The 20,616-nt window shown below is 34.3% G+C and overlaps 3 long non-coding RNA genes across 3 annotated transcripts; all 3 read left to right on the forward strand.

Annotated features, from left to right (window-relative positions):
- Positions 1-2,958: 2,958 nt before the first annotated feature.
- LOC126380854 (uncharacterized) lies at positions 2,959-4,680 on the forward strand. Its single transcript, XR_007568566.1, has 2 exons — positions 2,959-3,845; positions 4,484-4,680. It is a non-coding gene; the product is annotated as an uncharacterized LOC126380854 (long non-coding RNA).
- Positions 4,681-11,731: 7,051 nt separating this feature from the next.
- Positions 11,732-13,487, forward strand: LOC126380852 (uncharacterized). Its single transcript, XR_007568564.1, has 2 exons — positions 11,732-12,907; positions 13,016-13,487. It is a non-coding gene; the product is annotated as an uncharacterized LOC126380852 (long non-coding RNA).
- Positions 13,488-17,699: 4,212 nt separating this feature from the next.
- On the forward strand, positions 17,700-19,712 carry LOC126380853 (uncharacterized). The gene is made up of 2 exons (XR_007568565.1): positions 17,700-18,877; positions 19,516-19,712. It is a non-coding gene; the product is annotated as an uncharacterized LOC126380853 (long non-coding RNA).
- The last annotated feature ends 904 nt before the right edge of the window (positions 19,713-20,616 follow it).

Consider the following 20,616-nt stretch of genomic DNA (forward strand, 5'->3'; position numbering starts at 1 on the left):
AACTCATTGTGATGCATAGTTAGCACCATAGCCATGGCGCAAAAAGGTAAGTATGTGAGCGACTTAGCAACCGGAAGCCAATATGCAGCTACTCATCACTGTCCTCCCCCCAATACACCACAGTGCAAGAGGATCAACAGAAGCAGTGACTACCGAACTGGATTGACCCCAAATATACTAAGCAAAAGGTCCCTAACAAAACGAATGAGCGACTTAGCAACCGAAGGCAATACGCAGCTACTCATCACTGTCCTCCCCCCAATACACCACAGTGCAAGAGGATCAACAGAAGCAGAGACTACCGAACTGGATTGACCCCGAGTATACTAAGCAAAAATGTCCCTAACGTCCCTACTATGGCTTCAGCGGCATTGCAATAACACCAGCCATAGGCATAAGTATGATTGTGAGATGGATGGTCATGAATATGACACCAACCATGAATCACAAGAATATATGCAGTCAAACTGGATGTAATTGTTATGCATAAATGCATTATTGCAATAAAATTGCATGTTAGTAAGCAAACAAGTTGCATAGTGAAATCAGGCCAGGTAAACCCCTGGACAAGGTATAGGTTGTAAAGTTAGGTATGTCACAAACTAGCAGCAGTGACATTAAGGTGTTATCAGGTAGAAGAATAGTAAAATAACACAAATAAATTGTGTTGAATTGGTTTGTATATCAGTGTAATCAAGCCAGGCAGGCCCGGACAATACAGTAAGTATATAGAAGTCATGTTAAGTCACATAGATGAAATAACAACACAGATTCAGAGTATATAAGTTTATTCAAAAGCCATTATCAATACCATTACCTTCATCTCATGGTATCCAGACTTTTATAATTCAATTCAAATTAGTAATTAATTGTATTATTTACATAGCTTAATTAGTCACAATAAGCTGATAGGTCCAGAGTGGGTCATAATAAATTTACATTATATAACACAAGAGGACAAAGTTGACCCATACCATACAATACTACTACTGATTATATGGCATCGGCTAGAGTCTTCATACTCGAAAGCATCGCCACGCACAACCGCTCATCAGGAGGAGGCAATCCAACCTGACTATCCAAGTCGCAGCGCTGGCTCGATACTGATTATCTAGCTTCATCTCATATTGGCGGATGGTCATCCTGTCCCAATATCAGAAAGAAGGTCATGGATAATAATATCTCACCGCCCCACTCCTGTAGATAGCTGTATCTCCCAAAGCACCACTATAGAACAATCCAGAACCATGTTACAGTGGTAACAACAACTGTTCCTACAATTATTCTACATTGACACAGTGAGGTAGCAGGCCGTAAACCATAAAGGTTCACCCTGTGTAACTTCAGATTGGTTTTCGAATAGAATCCTCAGGGGAATTCTAACTACAATAAAACACAGCAAGGTTACAATCCAACCTGGACCAACAGTCTAGGTTCACAATATAAGGTAAAAATCTAAATCCATGAGGATACCTCTAAAACAAGGATACCTCATTCTGTATACTGTTCTCCCCATCTCCAGGCAATAATTATATTACCTCGAAATGTGAATCGCAACATACAGAACTACAAGAAGAACATTTTTGTTCAGTCTATGCGGCAATATGTACAATTTTCATTGTAAACATTGACACACAGCCCAAACATAACCAATAAGAAAAATAAAATCCAGTCAGAATATATCGCAAGCAGTCATTCCCTACGCGTCAGTAAGTGTCAGTCAAAGTTAAATAGATAAACATACATAAACTACATTTAATAACATAAATAATAACAAAACACAAACAAAGGTAAACAATCACAAGCAGCACATGGTCCCTATGTTCGCAAGCTTCCCTACACACTTTTGACACATCCTACTCCTATCGGGCCCTATCTTTAGCGTAAAATTGTACCTGTCGTCTGAGATCTGATGATCTCAGACCTGTTTCCAACGATGCCTGTAAGGAAAAGTAATTAGTACACCACACTTCCTATTTTAAACCTAACAGGGTCCCTACAGCGCACTCCGCGGACTTTTGTCGGACAAAACCCTAAATATTTCACGTAATCTACGCACGGAAACTAATTCTAATCCCTATTCTAGCGCGGTAGACGACCAGCTACACCACGGAAGGTTCGAATAGCTGATTAAAGAGCAAATTTACATATTTTGACAAAAATAAAAATCGCGCACTGTAATCCTGAGCTACGGAGCTCTCAAAAGTCGCGACAGCTGGTAATCCAGCAGAACGGATCCCTACCGACTTACAGAATAGCTAGTCCGACTTGAAATTCCTAAACCGGCAGCACCTCCTGCTGTTCTTGCTCCGAGCGAAGTTCCCAACGAAGTCCCTCAAAAAATCGTGCAAAACCCCTTTTATACCCGTTATGCTCCGCCTCATCTCTCAGGCAATCGCGATATTGCTACCACTAGCGCCTCAAAAACATCCAAATGACATTTACCCGACATTGACAATCGAGGTATTTATTGAAAATCTCATACTTCCTATTGACATAAAAATATTCATTAAATTTTATTTTTATTCCTAAGTAGACTATAATACTAATGATGTTATTTATTTAATCAAATTCTATTTAATTTATCAAATCAGAACTGCAGAATTTTAGATAAAAAATATATCCAATTTTGTAGAATTTCTAAAAAGCCAAACACTCGCTCGACCATTTGCCTGACGTTTCTCGCACACATCTGTAATTTACATAATCTACACAAACCAAGCTCCTCAACCTTATTGGCTGTTTCTCTGTGTACGCGAAAAGTGGCGTGACTTCTGGATTGTTCTATTTTAGGGTCTAAAACGCGTACAATACAACACCTTGTCAACAATCCAAAAACGGTTCCGTTTTTGGAGACAAAAACCATGAATAATACCTAAATTCCTCTATATCTCTTAAACTGTGACAATTAGGTAGCTGAAACTTTCAAAAACAATGCATCTCCATTGCCATCACAACTACAAATTCAAAGAAACACAATAAATCAAACATTTAAAAAGATCCCCCACTCTACAAACCCGATCCTCCAATGCATGTTTTGGCTTGTCATTAACAACGACAACATACTAGCAATATAAAATTCACGATCAATTCACGTTCATGTTTTTGTTCACTAAATGTTCTTTCAATTGTAGGCACGGAACCCCTCAAAATAATGCGATTCACACTTGGCATTATTTTAGTTTTACTTTTTTTTCCATGATTTTTTCAATTTTCGCGAATTACAGTTCTAAAAAATTAGAATAATATTTTAAACGATAGGTACGAACTTCGTATGCTTTATAAATCAATTTCAACAAGAAATACTACGTAATATAGCTATTATTTTCAATTTTGTAAAATATACCAGCTCAAAACTCTTCATTCATATATTTTTACATCGACACCCTTTTGGTGCTTGCTACTCCCGCGAAAATTCAAACTATCCTAATGTCTATTTTTGTATTTTAAATAATTTTATTCCATAAATTCGTACATATTCTTTCAAAATAACATCCCTATCTCGAATCCTAATTAACAAACTCTAAAATTTCGTATACCTTTTTATAATCTATGTATTCCTGTGACGTAAACTGAACATATCCTTCATTCATTCTCACAGTTAAACAAAACACTTGAATCAAGTAGTGTGGTTTGTATTGTTTGGACAATTAGTGTACTTTTTGTGTTAAATATAATTATGAAACCTTTCAGATCGTGTTTAATACGACTACAGAATAGTGGGAAACATAATGGAAGGAAGACAAAATAAGATGCAACGTACGGGTTTTAGCTACAATAATTAGTAAGATTGAAGACTTCTTGACGATGTTTATAATGTATCCTATAAAATATTCACTCGCCAGGTAAGAAATTAATAAATACCTTTTGTATTCGTTAAGTATTTTATAGAGAAATTCGTAGTGCAAAAAGTCACTGTTTCAACCATTTGTTCCAATTTTTCTTATGATAATTTCAACTATCAAACAGCAATCAAGCAAAATTTTATTACTTAACTCCATGTGTGGGGAGATAGTTCTTATCAAGACTACAAGAATTATTTGAATCTGTTTAGGATTTATTGAGATATTAACAGATGAAATTTTTCAAATATTCCTTAGATTCCTACACATGCTCAGTCACTAACAACCTTGTTTTATTGATGAGTAATATAATAATTAGTAAATTACATACCTACCAGACATGAAATCAACCAATAGTTTCTGGACTGATAAATAAAATATAAAGTTATTAGCAAAACGGTTTCGGTTAAAACTGGCTTTCATGATGAGATTTGATCTCCCTTCATATTGTTTTGAGAATAAGAATGAATCCTACTCCTATTGTACTTACATGTTTTTATTAGTTTATTAGAGTCCTGTGAATCACAAATAATACCTGTAGAAACAATAAGCAAATGCAAGTCATTGTCTTAGTAGGTACTAGACAGTGGTTATGCTCACACATAGAATTTACCCCTAATTTCAGTTTGAATTACTTTCAGAATCGTCCAAAGATCCAGGAGGGACAGATATCTACTCCAAACCTGGAATCTGTTGCAGAATATTAAAGAAAATTATGGGAAAACAAATGTGAATGACGGACAGATTTAGTAAGATGAAAGATTTAAGCCTACGAGCACACTACTATTTCTCACATCAAAGGTACATTGTTAATTATGAACATCAATAGTAAATAAAGCAGTTTTGGAGAAAAATAGTATGTTTCATTAATAATACCCTGGTTGATTATTTTTATTGATATCGTACAGCTCCATCTATTGGCAAGCTATGGTACTACAATGACTTCTAGCTATCAAGCTGCCTAGAAATGAAGTCCTGCTTTTCACAAATGTCAGTCCTTTTCCCACTCCATCTATGTACGAGTAGATGCACTTATCCAAATCTATTTCCTAACAGATGGCGTTGAATTTATAAGTTAATAAAAATAGTTGGCTTATAGAAAACATTAGATTCAAATTAAGAAATAAGTAGTTTCATAATGGTATACATAAACATAAACAGCCTATATACGTCCCACTGCTGGGCACAGACATACATAATGGTATAATCACTAGAATATCATTATCACTTCCATATTGGTTTGTAGATACATACATACATAAACTCACGCCCACCTCCCACCAGGGCAAGCAGAGACCACTGAATTCCATTTGTTTGTAGCTCTATGAAATTATTAAGCCTAAAGGTGAAACAAAGCCTACATGTTTCTCAAAGTTCCAATTATGGTTTTTCCCTGTCTAAAGTCTAAAAATAAAAGAATATTATAATGATAAAAATATAAATTCAAAAAGACGAAAATAATAAATAAATTTCGAAAAAATATTTCACCCCATAGCCAAACATTTTAGTTACTATTAAGTACTAACTTTTAGTCAAATATTTGAAGACATCATTGATGTACATTAAAGTTTATTGAAAATAAACTAAATGACTCCATCCGCGACGATTATTGTGGTGCGTTCTGTTACAATCGCCCCCTAAATTATTACGTAGTTTATCGTAGTGATAATTTATAAAAAATAAAAGAAACACCACAATAAACTAGCCTTAAATAAATAAAGCAAACCTTTATATTACTATAATAAGACTACCGAAAGAAGATCTTATTCAACCTTTATTAAATCTTATATACAATGACAATTTATCTAATTTCCCCCCAGGAATGACCGCCCAACTCCCCTCCAGCTACATCTATCTCAGCGAATAAGTTCAAGATCTCAATGATCATCTTGTTAAAATCACTGAAGAAAGAAAATTTAGTTAAGTAGGTAGTTCATCAGAGGTAATTTAGTGACTCTAAAATGCTCTGATAGATGCAACTGAGTCACTCCCCTGACCCAACGGATCCCCAAAACTTTTATTAAACATAATTTACAGCAACCAATACTATCAAATAGCAAAGCCATCAATATACGGTTTGATTACTGTAACAAGTACAAAAAATTTTAGTTGTAACTCTTTAATTTATATAAACCAAGTATCGTGATAAAATCACCTGAATTTGTTTCATACCTTATTAAATCCTTTATATCAAGGTAAGAAAATTACCTTCTAATTTCTGTTTAATAAAACCTCCTAAAATTTGTTTAAAGAAATAAAACTCAAAAAAACTATATTTCTGGCGTAACCAGAATTATATAAAGAAAAAAAAATGTAAGTAATTATAAAGTTCAAATGAAAGTAATCTAAGTGTAATCTGAAATCAAAATTTCTACACAATAATAAAACTATCAAAATGTTAAAACCAATGAAGTTACATTTTTATCATTTAATAATACGCTGAAAAATACTTTAGAAAAAAAAACACAAATAATTAAATGGAAAGTAAGTAATATAAAAATATGTACAACCTATTCTTATCCTATTTATAGTATTTATTCAAATGTATAGTATTAAAATTACCTCTGATCTCTCCAGTAATAGGATTTATTAAGGTATATACATTTGGAAATGGCACAGCGGCAACTATGTATGGTCCCTCATACAAAAGTTCGAATTTCTTGGTCAACTTCTTTTCAGCAACAGACTTATTTACTTTCCTAATTTTTACATAATCACCTATCTGAAATTCAATTAAACGATGTGACTTGTTGAATCTGACTTGACGTTTAACACTATTATTTTTCAAATTCTCTATAACTTGTTCCCTAACTACATCGATATCCTTTGTTTTAACTAGATGCGGTAAACAATTATCAAAAGACATACTGTTACAAGTACCATACAAAATTTCGTTTGGAGTAAAACCGGTACTCTCATGATAAGTATTATTATACAAAGTCTCTATTTTGTTCAAGATAGTAGCCCAACCTTTATGATTACTATGACAATAAGTCCTGAATAATCGCCCTAACTCTTTATTTACTCGTTCAGTAGTGTTTGGCCTAGGATTACGAACAGTTGTATAAATTGGTTTGACACCAATATCTCTTAACGCGTTTTTCCAACCATCACAACTAAATTGACTGCCATTATCAGTCATTACAACTTTAGGCTTAATGATTCTAGCAAATTGTTTTAATTTGGAAACAACAGCACGTGAAGAAGCGTATTTCAAATCGTAAAGTTTAACGAATTTACTGAAAGAGTCCTGTATCACTAAAATGTATGCTACGCCAAACCTTCCCTTGGGTAACGGACCATACAAGTCTGCCATTACCAAATCTCCTATTTGTTTTGTTACTATCGATTTACATTCACCAACATATTTAATGTTGTCGCTCTTGGATACCTGGCAAAGATGACAACTTCTCAAATTAGCCTTAACTTCTCTACTCATTCTAAACCAATAGAACCGATCCTTCAAATACTTTAAAGTTTTATACGCCCCCGAATGTCCCATTTCCTCATGGACCTGTGTGACGACACTACGCCTTAATTCTGTCGGTAAATAAACTACCTGCTTATTACAATCAACATTAAAATATACTACATTATTTTTAATACAACAACGCTGTGCAATCTTTGCCAGTTTACCCTTACAATGTTGAGTATTAGAACTATTTACAATATTTACAATTGATTTTACTTCGCTATCTTTTGATTGAAATAGAGAAATATTTTTCAAATTAACCATTAGTTCCTTATTTTTGCTGGTCTCCATATAATGAATCTCAGGACAAAATACCTTATCTTCCTGTATCAATACTGTATCGGATGGAAACCTAGACAATACGTCAACAGCGACATTATCCTTCCCTTTTACGTGCTCGATAATGTAATCAAACTGCTCAAGATAGAGTATCCAACGAATAATCCTGCTATTGTACAATTTCCAAGTTCTCACAAAAGTAAGAGCCTTATGATCCGTCCTAATAATTAACTTAGCTCCTCTCAAGTACGTTTCGAATTTCCTTAAACAATATATGATTGCCCAAAACTCCTGTTCAGTGACAGTCCATCTTAATTCAGCCCCTTTTAAAGCTCTACTACAATACCCAAGTATCCTCATGTCTCCATCATCATCTAGCTGGAATAGAACTCCAGCTAACCCTACTCCTGAACTATCAGTCTGCAAATAAAACGGTTTAGACATATCTGGATGATGCAACATTATGGTTTTAAGAAAACTATCCTTTAACTTGTTGAAAGCGATCTGGGCTTCTTGCGTCCAAGTCCACGCTCGATCTTTCCTCAACAACTGGCACAAAGGTTGAATAATACTATTATAATCTGGAATGAAGCGTCTATAATAGTTACAAAGCCCTAAAAATGCTCTTAAATGCTTTATTTTTTTAGGAACAGGAAAATTCTTTATGGATTCAACCTTTTCTGGATCTGTTTTAATCCCTTTTGTTGAAATAATGTGACCTAACATTTTAACTTCTTTACAAACGAACTTACACTTTTCAATATTACAAGTTAGACCTGCTGATTTTAATTTATTCAAAATGATGTTTATATGTTCCAAATGATCATCTAAGGTACCTATCGTTAGAATAGCAAGATCATCTAAATAATTAACACAGAACTGTCTAACTTCCGGTCCTAGAATCATATCCATGGCCCTACTGAAACTTCCTACTGAGGTCTTAAGTCCTTGTGGAAGAACGTTGTACATATAAGATTTTCCATTAAAAGTGAAGCCTGTATACTTTTTACTTTCTTCAGAAATCGGAATTTGGAAATACGCGTTATTTAAATCTATTATGCTTATATAATTTACACCATGAAAGGAATTAAGAACATCTATCTGCATTGGAGGTGCTTCTGATTCAGATATCATATGCTTATTTATTTCCCTAGCATCCAGTAGTACTCTTAGCGAACCATCTGGCTTTACGGTAAACGTCAATGGACTACTGTACGGAGTAGATCCCCTAGATATTATTCCCATATCTACCATCTCCGCTAATTTTTCCTCCATTCGCGACCTGTATGAATAAGGAATTGGATACGAACGCTTGATAACAGGGGTGTGATCAGACATTTTTATTACATGTTCATAACAGTTCGCTCTACCTAACTTCTTAGTGAAAACTTCATCATGATTGCTTAAAACTTGTTTAAGTTTACTTAGTTCAATTTCCGCTAACGGAACACCTGTCTTGATTTCCTGCAGATATTTTTGAAAGGTCTGATCACTGTTAACCTTACTTATTTCACAAATGCCCTGGCCCTGAAATATATACTCAATAAATGGTATTAGTGTTTCACGTCCGTTTATACTAATGACCAATCCTATGAACGGCTTTTTCAATTGGATACTAGTCTGATTTAAAGTTAGCCAATCAAACCCGAGTATTACTGAATGTATCAAGTGTGGAACTATTAGAAAACTAACTTCAATTTCAATACTTCCGAATCTAACAGGTAACAAAACCATTTGTTGTATCTTCGTACTCTTTTGGCCTACCGCGCCGCGAATTTGTATAGGTTTAATAGGCAACATCGTTAATTTACTACCGATTTGACTATGCAAAGATTCCCAAAATGCTTCTGAAATACAAGTAATATCACTTCCGGTGTCAACAAGGCATACTACTTTCTGATTAAATATCTCAATTTCGATTTGTGATTTAATAATCTCTAGCCTATCCGTTGTAATCTTGTCTTCCTCGTCGAATAAAGAAGATACCGTTTCAGTGTTAGTTACTGTACTTCTATCAATTTCCGATTGATCCTTCAATGCATCTACAACCTGTAATTTCAGTTTATCTAAATTTACTGTACTAATACCCGAACCAAAACCTGCTGTATTGGTTTGTCCACTTAAAATTATAGGTTTACGTAACCCTGTATCGTGAATGCCTAATGTTTGTCCAGGTTCCCATCCGAATCCCAGCATGATATTTAACGCTACAGGAGCTAAATGTGCCCCTTTCCTAGTTGATGCAGCAGGGCGTTCTACATCAACCAAATCTAGTTTAAATTTTGTGAATTATCATTAGTAACAGCAGATTCATTATTTGAAGAAACGTCCACAACATCTACAACATTAGCAGATTGTTGAACAGGAGGTTGATTGTTGTATTGCTTCTTCCGATTGAAATTATTCTTGTTACTACGATACTGTTGAGGTGCTGCAGAATGTTGTTGACGTTCGCTGTGCGGCACATAACTTGGTTGATTGTACTCGTAACTTGGTTGACGATTTAAATTGGTTTGTTTGTTGATGTCATCAAGCTTCCGCAGGAACTCTGTTGCCTCAAGAATTGATGTGCTTCGGCTCGTGGCCCATGCATACTGTACTTCACTCGGAAAATGATGCATGATGTCGCTGATCAGTTGTCTTTCTTGAATTGGATAAGTTAACATCTTGGCTTGACCGCATAACGTAATGAAATGGCTCAGCATTGTTGATTTAGTACTATCCCAGGTATTGTGTACTATTTGCCTTCTCAAATTATTTTGTTCAGCCTCTCCCCAATAAGTATCCAGGAAGTCCCTCTTGAAATCTTCTAGTTGAACCCATCTATCCTTGTATATTCGTGCCCAGTTCCTTGTTTCTCCCTCTAAACATTCTATGATAAGATCGATAACATTCCCTGCGCCTGGTGGAATCTTTTTCAAATACGCCATTAAATCTTCGATGAATGTCACTGGATGTTTGTTTTTAGAAGGAAATTTAGGCTTCTCAGGTAGGACGTGGCTCATTGGATAGTAAATAGGTGCAACGCTGGAATGTGCAATTGGTGTGGAAGGTGTGTAATTGGCAACAGCCTCTTGAGAATGTGGTTCAGATAATTCTGTAGACGATCCCGATGACGATGTAGCTTTTATTTGTTGTTCAAGTTGTCCGATCTTAGTATTGATTATGCTCATAGCACGTTGCATCATACGCGAGAAAATCTTGATGGGATTAACTTTCTGCTTTGATAAGGCAATACTAGGCGTAGCAGCTTCTACCACATTGGTATTTTTGCGCGCTTGGGCAGCTCTGGTCTTCTTAGTTTCTTTTGGCATTGTTATTAATTTATTATTTACCACTTTTTAATATTTAGTTTAATGGAATCAAAATGTATGAAAGTAAATTAAAAAAGAAAAAAAAAATGAATCACTGTGGATGATTTCCACTATTAATTAACTATTTACAAATGATTCACTATTTACACATAATTACACATTCACTAAAAAAAAAAAAAACACTGATAAATGTTCACTATTACACAAAATCACTGTAACGTACCTCTGCTACTTAATAATTTGTAATTAAAAAAAAAATCACTTTGCTTTTGTTATAGAAATTCACAGATCAGTTCTTATTTGCAGTTAACTAAATCTCTGGTCGATCTGAAAACTTAAATGTACTTAATTTCTATTTGTCAATTATTCGACAAACAGAATCAAGTGTAAAAATAATAATATAATAATAGCAATATTTAAGAATAGGTAAGTATTTTGTTTTTTTTTTTCTATGAATACTACGATCATAATAATATATAAGTATACTCATATAAGTATACAAGTATCATAAAATGTTTCCTAATTACTTCCCTAAATTTAAAATATAAAATAAAATTACTTCTGCCTACTCCCTTAAAAACACAAACGTGGTAAAATTATAAATATGTAAAAGGGAATAATAATATACACTAATTTTAATATAATAATTAAAACGTAATTGAATACAATTAATTACCTAAAAATTTAAATAAATATAGACATTTAACCACTATTATTTAAATTATTTTAAATTAAATTCGTTATTTAAGAAATAAATAAACAAAAGTAAAAAAAATATAAAAATATAAGTAAATTAAATATAATCGAATAAAATAAAATATTAAAATAATTTATTAAATCCTATCAAGTTAAATCTAATCTAAATATAGAGATAATATATAATAATATAGAGATAATGATTTCAATACAACTAGCGCCATCTATGAGAGAACATTGGAACTAATGGAAGTAGGTCAAGTCAATAACCTAACCTATAATCCGGTCAACGACCACTTATCCCTGACCTCGGCAAAGACCTCGACTAATGACCCCCGGTATCAATGACCTTGACCAATAAAACCGATCAATGACCCCGTGTCAATGACCCGGTATGAATGACCTTGACCAATAAACCAATCAATGACCCCGATCAATGACCCCATGTCCTTGACTCGGTATCAATGACTCCGTATCAATACCCTCTCTACCAGTGACCCTTTTTGATTATTGACCCTTCCGGTTATTGACCCTTCCGATTATTGACCTGATTAAATAACCTAGAACAACACTAACCCTAGCTAAATTACCTACCGTGGTCAATAGTAACCCTATTTAAATTACCCGCGTATCACAACCGCGATCAACAACACTTTTACACTAATAAACTAAACATACAAAAACAAGCAAATAAAAAAAAAAAAAATTAAAATCCATATCTAATTTTTAATCCCTAATATATAAAAAATACGCTAAAAAAACAAAACAATTAAATAATGCATATCAACGCACTCTAACGGTGAACAACGGAACTAATAATTTGTCCGTCGATATGAGACTCTATGCGAAGTCTATCTAATAAAATGTCAAACTAATACTCTTACTCGTCACCAGATGGCAGTCAAAATAAAGCTTCTATACACGAACCGATTAATATCGATTTTAGTTTAGATCGATCGATTTTGTTAATTATTTTATTATAAAAGTAAGATAAACCTACATCAAAACATCACAAATTACATACTATAGCCATAGATAAATTGTATCTATGAAAATACTAAATAAACACGCTTATTTAATAAAAAAATGTTTGCCTTTGTCAAACTATGAACTTAAAACAAGGCTGTATGTAAGATGATCCTTGTCTACGTACTTAGATGAACCAAAAACAAACAAATTTAATGTCAAATTGACAACTGGAGAGAACCATCTGTTGTAATACGATTATTTCGTCGTGATTATTAAAGAAATCATCGTAAATAAGAAGATTCTACCTAGTAAAAACATATAAAAGATGACACAAGGTAATTATAAAAGTTTGGTTACTTAAAATAATACGCCTGTACGTTGGAAAACCTTCACTTGCATCTTGTTCAAAACATGCTTACAATGCTATTTTATTTTGTTTTCAGTTACGCGCATGTTTCTACATAACCTACAGCTTCGGAATGATAATATAGCCCTGCCTAACTATGCAAGAATGAAACCCTACAATGCTAGCAAGTCAAACTGCCTATCGTCCTACAGCCCTAGCCCTAGCCATACCTACACAGAAATTATATAAATAGATACATAGGGCGGGATACCTGCACCATGAGACCTAAGGCAACAGGCGGATAGTGGAAGGAGAAGGTGTAGGAAGGATTTTCTTACTGCCAATCACACAGACTCATGTGACCGTGGTTAGGCTAAAGGTGTCTTGGCCACAGTAAGAGGATACTGAAAGTGACACATAGAACAATATAAACATGCACAGTGAGATAAAACAAAAATAACATGGACATACACAGTGAAATTAAAGTGAAATAATAATAAACAAAAACAAGCAGAATATGACAACTGTACTTATTATAATATGAAATAACATTAGAATATTGATGATAATCAGTCTCTTATTTATAATAATTGATAATTAAAACATAAGATTGAACCGTTTTAACACAAACTTCACCCCTTTATGATATCAGGGTTGGTAGGTTAGTCTCAGACCCTTACTATTCACAAAAATAGAACGCCCCCTGCTGGACATTTAAGATACATACATAGCTTCACGCCCCCACATAATTCTCTAAGTACATACATAGCTTTACGCCCCCATATAATTCTTGAGGTACATACATAACTTTACGCCTCCACATCATTATTGATGTACATACATAGCTTTACACCTCCACATCATTACTGATGTACATACATAACTTTACGAGTCCTCATCATTCTTGATGTACATACATAGCTTTACACCCCATATAATTCTTGAGGTACATACATAACTTTACGCCCCCTCATCACTATAAAGATACATACATAACTTTACGCCTTTCCTAGGTTACATTAATACATACATAAACACTTCACACATTTATAAGCCCTAGTTTTACATACATACATATAAATTTTCACGCCCCCACTTTATTTTAACCATACATACACATCTTTATGTCTCCCTTAGATTACACATACATAAACATTTCACATCTTTATAAACCCCTAGTTATATACACATACATATCAAATTTCACGCCCCCAAGACATCCAATCTTTTCCCAGCATTTGGGACCTCATATCCTGGTCACGGCACCAAATTGTAACGACCCCCCCTTACATAATACATAATAAATATAAATAAACCCCACACACTCCACTCACGACTAAACTGACCAGGATTCGACCCTGGGTTATAGTCAAACTAAGTGATTAAAATGGCCATTATTATTGTTGTGATCGTCTAGTATAAAGGTAGGACCTTATGTTGTGTTTTGTAGTAACTCAAATTCTTTTATATGAAGGTAGCTGAGTCAGATATGAATGCATGTTATTGAGGGCATGTAAATAAAGAATAATACTAACTTAATATACTACATATATACTTAATAACAATACAAATAGGTTATAATTAAGTCACTATTGTAAATGAGAAAGTCAAGTAAGTATCTAAGTAATAGGGCAATGGAATGGAAGTTATTATAAATATTTATAGTTTAAAAAACAGTCAAGTCAACGCCAAGCAAACCTAAACTTAATGACACTGATTAAAGCTTATAATTAATCAAATTAAACAAGAGAGACTTACAAGAAGGTAAGAAATAAGTTAGTTATTTAAAATATGTTTAGGAATTTGGTTTTATTATTGTAAAAGATCTAGGAACACAGGAAAAGGATTAGAATACCATACCAACAATGTAATAGTATAGGGTGCCGTTTCGAGCCCCGACCACGCTCACCGGCGAATGAGGCCCTACCCTGATTTAGGCCCCTCTCCGAAAGAAGAAATAGGTTTTTTTTTATGAAATGATAAGCACATAAATGTGACATATCAGGAGCATTAGGTAAATAGTTGGTAGGTAAAGGGAAGAGTTTCCCAACACCAATTTCACATATGTAATAAAATTATTTAAGTCAGACAGATTTACATCCAATCTAACAACACAACTCATTGTGATGCATAGTTAGCACCATAGCCATGGCGCAAAAAGGTAAGTATGTGAGCGACTTAGCAACCGGAAGCCAATGTACAGCTACTCATCACTGTCCTCCCCCCAATACACCACAGTGCAAGAGGATCAACAGAAGCAGTGACTACCGAACTGGATTGACCCCAAATATACTAAGCAAAAGGTCCCTAACAAAACGAATGAGCGACTTAGCAACCGAAGGCAATACGCAGCTACTCATCACTGTCCTCCCCCCAATACACCACAGTGCAAGAGGATCAACAGAAGCAGAGACTACCGAACTGGATTGACCCCGAGTATACTAAGCAAAAATGTCCCTAACGTCCCTACTATGGCTTCAGCGGCATTGCAATAACACCAGCCATAGGAATAAGTATGAGTGTGAGATGGATGGTCATGAATATGACACCAACCATGAATCACAAGAATATATGCAGTCAAACTGGATGTAATTGTTATGCATAAATGCATTATTGCAATAAAATTGCATGTTAGTAAGCAAACAAGTTGCATAGTGAAATCAGGCCAGGTAAACCCCTGGACAAGGTATAGGTTGTAAAGTTAGGTATGTCACAAACTAGCAGCAGTGACATTAAGGTATTATTAGGTAGATGAATAGTAAAATAACACAAATAAATTGTGTTGAATTGGTTTGTATATCAGTGTAATCAAGCCAGGCAGGCCCGGACAATACAGTAAGTATATAGAAGTCATGTTAAGTCACATAGGTGAAATAACAACACAGATTCAAAGTATATAAGTTTATTCAAAAGCCATTATCAATACCATTATCTTCATCTCATAGTATCCAGACTTTTATAATTCAATTCAAATTAGTAATTAATTGTATTATTTACATGGCTTGATAAGCCACAATGAGCTGATAGGTCCAGAGTGGGTCATAATAAATTTACATTATATAACACAAGAGGACAAAGTTGACCCATACCATACAATACTACTACTGATTATATGGCATCGGCTAGAGTCTTCATACTCGAAAGCATCGCCACGCACAACCGCTCATCAGGAGGAGGCAATCCAACCTGACTATCCAAGTCGCAGCGCTGGCTCGATACTGATTATCTAGCTTCATCTCATATTGGCGGATGGTCATCCTGTCCCAATATCAGAAAGAAGGTCATGGATAATAATATCTCACCGCCCCACTCCTGTAGATAGCTGTATCTCCCAAAGCACCACTATAGAACAATCCAGAACCATGTTACAGTGGTAACAACAACTGTTCCTACAATTATTCTACATTGACACAGTGAGGTAGCAGGCCGTAAACCATAAAGGTTCACCCTGTGTAACTTCAGATTGGTTTTCGAATAGAATCCTCAGGGGAATTCTAACTACAATAAAACACAGCAAGATTACAATCCAACCTGGACCAACAGTCTAGGTTCACAATATAAGGTAAAAATCTAAATCCATGAGGTTACCTCTAAAACAAGGATACCTCATTCTGCATACTGATCTCCCCATCTCCAGGCAATAATTATATTACCTCGAAATGTGAATCGCAACACACAGAACTACAAGAAGAACATTTTTGTTCAGTCTATGCGGCAATATGTACAATTTTCATTGTAAACATTGACACACAGCCCAAACATAACCAATAAGAAAAATAAAATCCAGTCAGAATATATCGCAAGCAGTCATTCCCTACGCGTCAGTAAGTGTCAGTCAAAAGTTAAATAGATAAACATACATAAACTACATATAATAACATAAATAATAACAAAACACAAACAAAGGTAAACAATCACAAGCAGCACATGGTCCCTATGTTCGCAAGCTTCCCTACACACTTTTGACACATCCTACTCCTATCGGGCCCTATCTTTAGCGTAAAATTGTACCTGTCGTCTGAGATCTGATGATCTCAGACCTGTTTCCAACGATGCCTGTAAGAAAAGGTAATTAGTACACCACACTTCCTATTTTAAACCTAACAAGGTCCCTACAGCGCACTCCGCGGACTTTTGTCGGACAAAACCCTAAATATTTCACGTAATCTACGCACGGAAACTAATTCTAATCCCTATTCTAGCGCGGTAGACGACCAGCTACACCACGGAAGGTTCGAATAGCTGATTAAAGAGCAAATTTACATATTTTGACAAAATAACAATCGCGCACTGTAATCCTGAGCTACGGAGCTCTCAAAAGTCGCGACAGCTGGTAATCCAGCAGAACGCATCCCTACCGACTTACAGAAACTCTAGTCCGACTTGAAATTTCTAAACCGGCAGCACCTCCTGCTGTTCTTGCTCCGAGCGAAGTTCCAACGAAGTCCCTCAAAAAATCGTGCAAAACCCCTTTTATACCCGTTATGCTCCGCCTCATCTCTCAGGCAATCGCGATATTGCTACCACTAGCGCATCAAAAACATCCAAATGACATTTACCCGACATTGACAATCGAGGTATTTATTGAAAATCTCATACTTCCTATTGACATAAAAATATTCATTTAATTTTATTTTTATTCTTAAGTAGACTATAATACTAATGATGTTATTTATTTAATCAAATTCTATTTAATTTATCAAATCAGAACTGCAGAATTTTAGATAAAAAATATATCCAATTTTGTAGAATTTCTAAAAAGCCAAACACTCGCTCGACCATTTGCCTGACGTTTCTCGCACACATCTGTAATTTACATAATCTACACAAACCAAGCTCCTCAACCTTATTGGCTGTTTCTCTGTGTACGCGAAAAGTGGCGTGACTTCTGGATTGTTCTATTTTAGGGTCTAAAACGCGTACAATACAACACCTTGTCAACAATCCAAAAACGGTTCCGTTTTTGGAGACAAAAACCATGAATAATACCTAAATTCCTCTATATCTCTTAAACCGTGACAATCAGGTAGCTGAAACTTTCAAAAACAATGCATCTCCATTGCCATCACAACTACAAATTCAAAGAAACACAATAAATCAAACATTTAAAAAGATCCCCCACTCTACAAACCCGATCCTCCAATGCATGTTTTGGCTTGTCATTAACAACGACAACATACTAGCAATATAAAATTCACGATCAATTCACGTTCATGTTTTTGTTCACTAAATGTTCTTTCAATTGTAGGCACGGAACCCCTCAAAATAATGCGATTCACACTTGGCATTATTTTAGTTTTACTTTTTTTTCCATGATTTTTTCAATTTTCGCGAATTACAGTTCTAAAAAATTAGAATAATATTTTAAACGATAGGTACGAACTTCGTATGCTTTATAAATCAATTTCAACAAGAAATACTACGTAATATAGCTATTATTTTCAATTTTGTAAAATATACCAGCTCAAAACTCTTCATTCATATATTTTTACATCGACACCCTTTTGGTGCTTGCTACTCCCGCGAAAATTCAAACTATCCTAATGTCTATTTTTGTATTTTAAATAATTTTATTCCATAAATTCGTACATATTCTTTCAAAATAACATCCCTATCTCGAATCCTAATTAACAAACTCTAAAATTTCGTATACCTTTTTATAATCTATGTATTCCTGTGACGTAAACTGAACATATCCTTCATTCATTCTCACAGTTAAACAAAACACTTGAATCAAGTAGTGTGGTTTGTATTGTTTGGACAATTAGTGTACTTTTTGTGTTAAATATAATTATGAAACCTTTCAGATCGTGTTTAATACGACTACAGAATAGTGGGAAACATAATGGAAGGAAGACAAAATAAGATGCAACGTACGGGTTTTAGCTACAATAATTAGTAAGATTGAAGACTTCTTGACGATGTTTATAATGTATCCTATAAAATATTCACTCGCCAGGTAAGAAATTAATAAATACCTTTTGTATTCGTTAAGTATTTTATAGAGAAATTCGTAGTGCAAAAAGTCACTGTTTCAACCATTTGTTCCAATTTTTCTTATGATAATTTCAACTATCAAACAGCAATCAAGCAAAATTTTATTACTTAACTCCATGTGTGGGGAGATAGTTCTTATCAAGACTACAAGAATTATTTGAATCTGTTTAGGATTTATTGAGATATTAACAGATGAAATTTTTCAAATATTCCTTAGATTCCTACACATGCTCAGTCACTAACAACCTTGTTTTATTGATGAGTAATATAATAATTAGTAAATTACATACCTACCAGACATGAAATCAACCAATAGTTTCTGGACTGATAAATAAAATATAAAGTTATTAGCAAAACGGTTTCGGTTAAAACTGGCTTTCATGATGAGATTTGATCTCCCTTCATATTGTTTTGAGAATAAGAATGAATCCTACTCCTATTGTACTTACATGTTTTTATTAGTTTATTAGAGTCCTGTGAATCACAAATAATACCTGTAGAAACAATAAGCAAATGCAAGTCATTGTCTTAGTAGGTACTAGACAGTGGTTATGCTCACACATAGAATTTACCCCTAATTTCAGTTTGAATTACTTTCAGAATCGTCCAAAGATCCAGGAGGGACAGATATCTACTCCAAACCTGGAATCTGTTGCAGAATATTAAAGAAAATTATGGGAAAACAAATGTGAATGACGGACAGATTTAGTAAGATGAAAGATTTAAGCCTACGAGCACACTACTATTTCTCACATCAAAGGTACATTGTTAATTATGAACATCAATAGTAAATAAAGCAGTTTTGGAGAAAAATAGTATGTTTCATTAATAATACCCTGGTTGATTATTTTTATTGATATCGTACAGCTCCATCTATTGGCAAGCTATGGTACTACAATGACTTCTAGCTATCAAGCTGCCTAGAAATGAAGTCCTGCTTTTCACAAATGTCAGTCCTTTTCCCACTCCATCTATGTACGAGTAGATGCACTTATCCAAATCTATTTCCTAACAGATGGCGTTGAATTTATAAGTTAATAAAAATAGTTGGCTTATAGAAAACATTAGATTCAAATTAAGAAATAAGTAGTTTCATAATGGTATACATAAACATAAACAGCCTATATACGTCCCACTGCTGGGCACAGACATACATAATGGTATAATCACTAGAATATCATTATCACTTCCATATTGGTTTGTAGATACATACATACATAAACTCACGCCCACCTCCCACCAGGGCAAGCAGAGACCACTGAATTCCATTTGTTTGTAGCTCTATGAAATTATTAAGCCTAAAGGTGAAACAAAGCCTACATGTTTCTCAAAGTTCCAATTATGGTTTTTCCCTGTCTAAAGTCTAAAAATAAAAGAATATTATAATGATAAAAATATAAATTCAAAAAGACGAAAATAATAAATAAATTTCGAAAAAATATTTCACCCCATAGCCAAACATTTTAGTTACTATTAAGTACTAACTTTTAGTCAAATATTTGAAGACATCATTGATGTACATTAAAGTTTATTGAAAATAAACTAAATGACTCCATCCGCGACGATTATTGTGGTGCGTTCTGTTACAATAGTTACACTTTGAATCGTCAATTTTTACATAACGAACGTCTCATCCGCCTAAAACTACTGCAGCTTCTCACAACCTGTATAGCCGGGGACAAGAAGCTGCAAGAAAAACCT

Source organism: Pectinophora gossypiella, unplaced genomic scaffold (genome assembly GCF_024362695.1).
Source record: "Pectinophora gossypiella unplaced genomic scaffold, ilPecGoss1.1 Pgos_140, whole genome shotgun sequence".
In the NCBI taxonomy this organism is placed as follows: domain Eukaryota; kingdom Metazoa; phylum Arthropoda; class Insecta; order Lepidoptera; family Gelechiidae; genus Pectinophora; species Pectinophora gossypiella.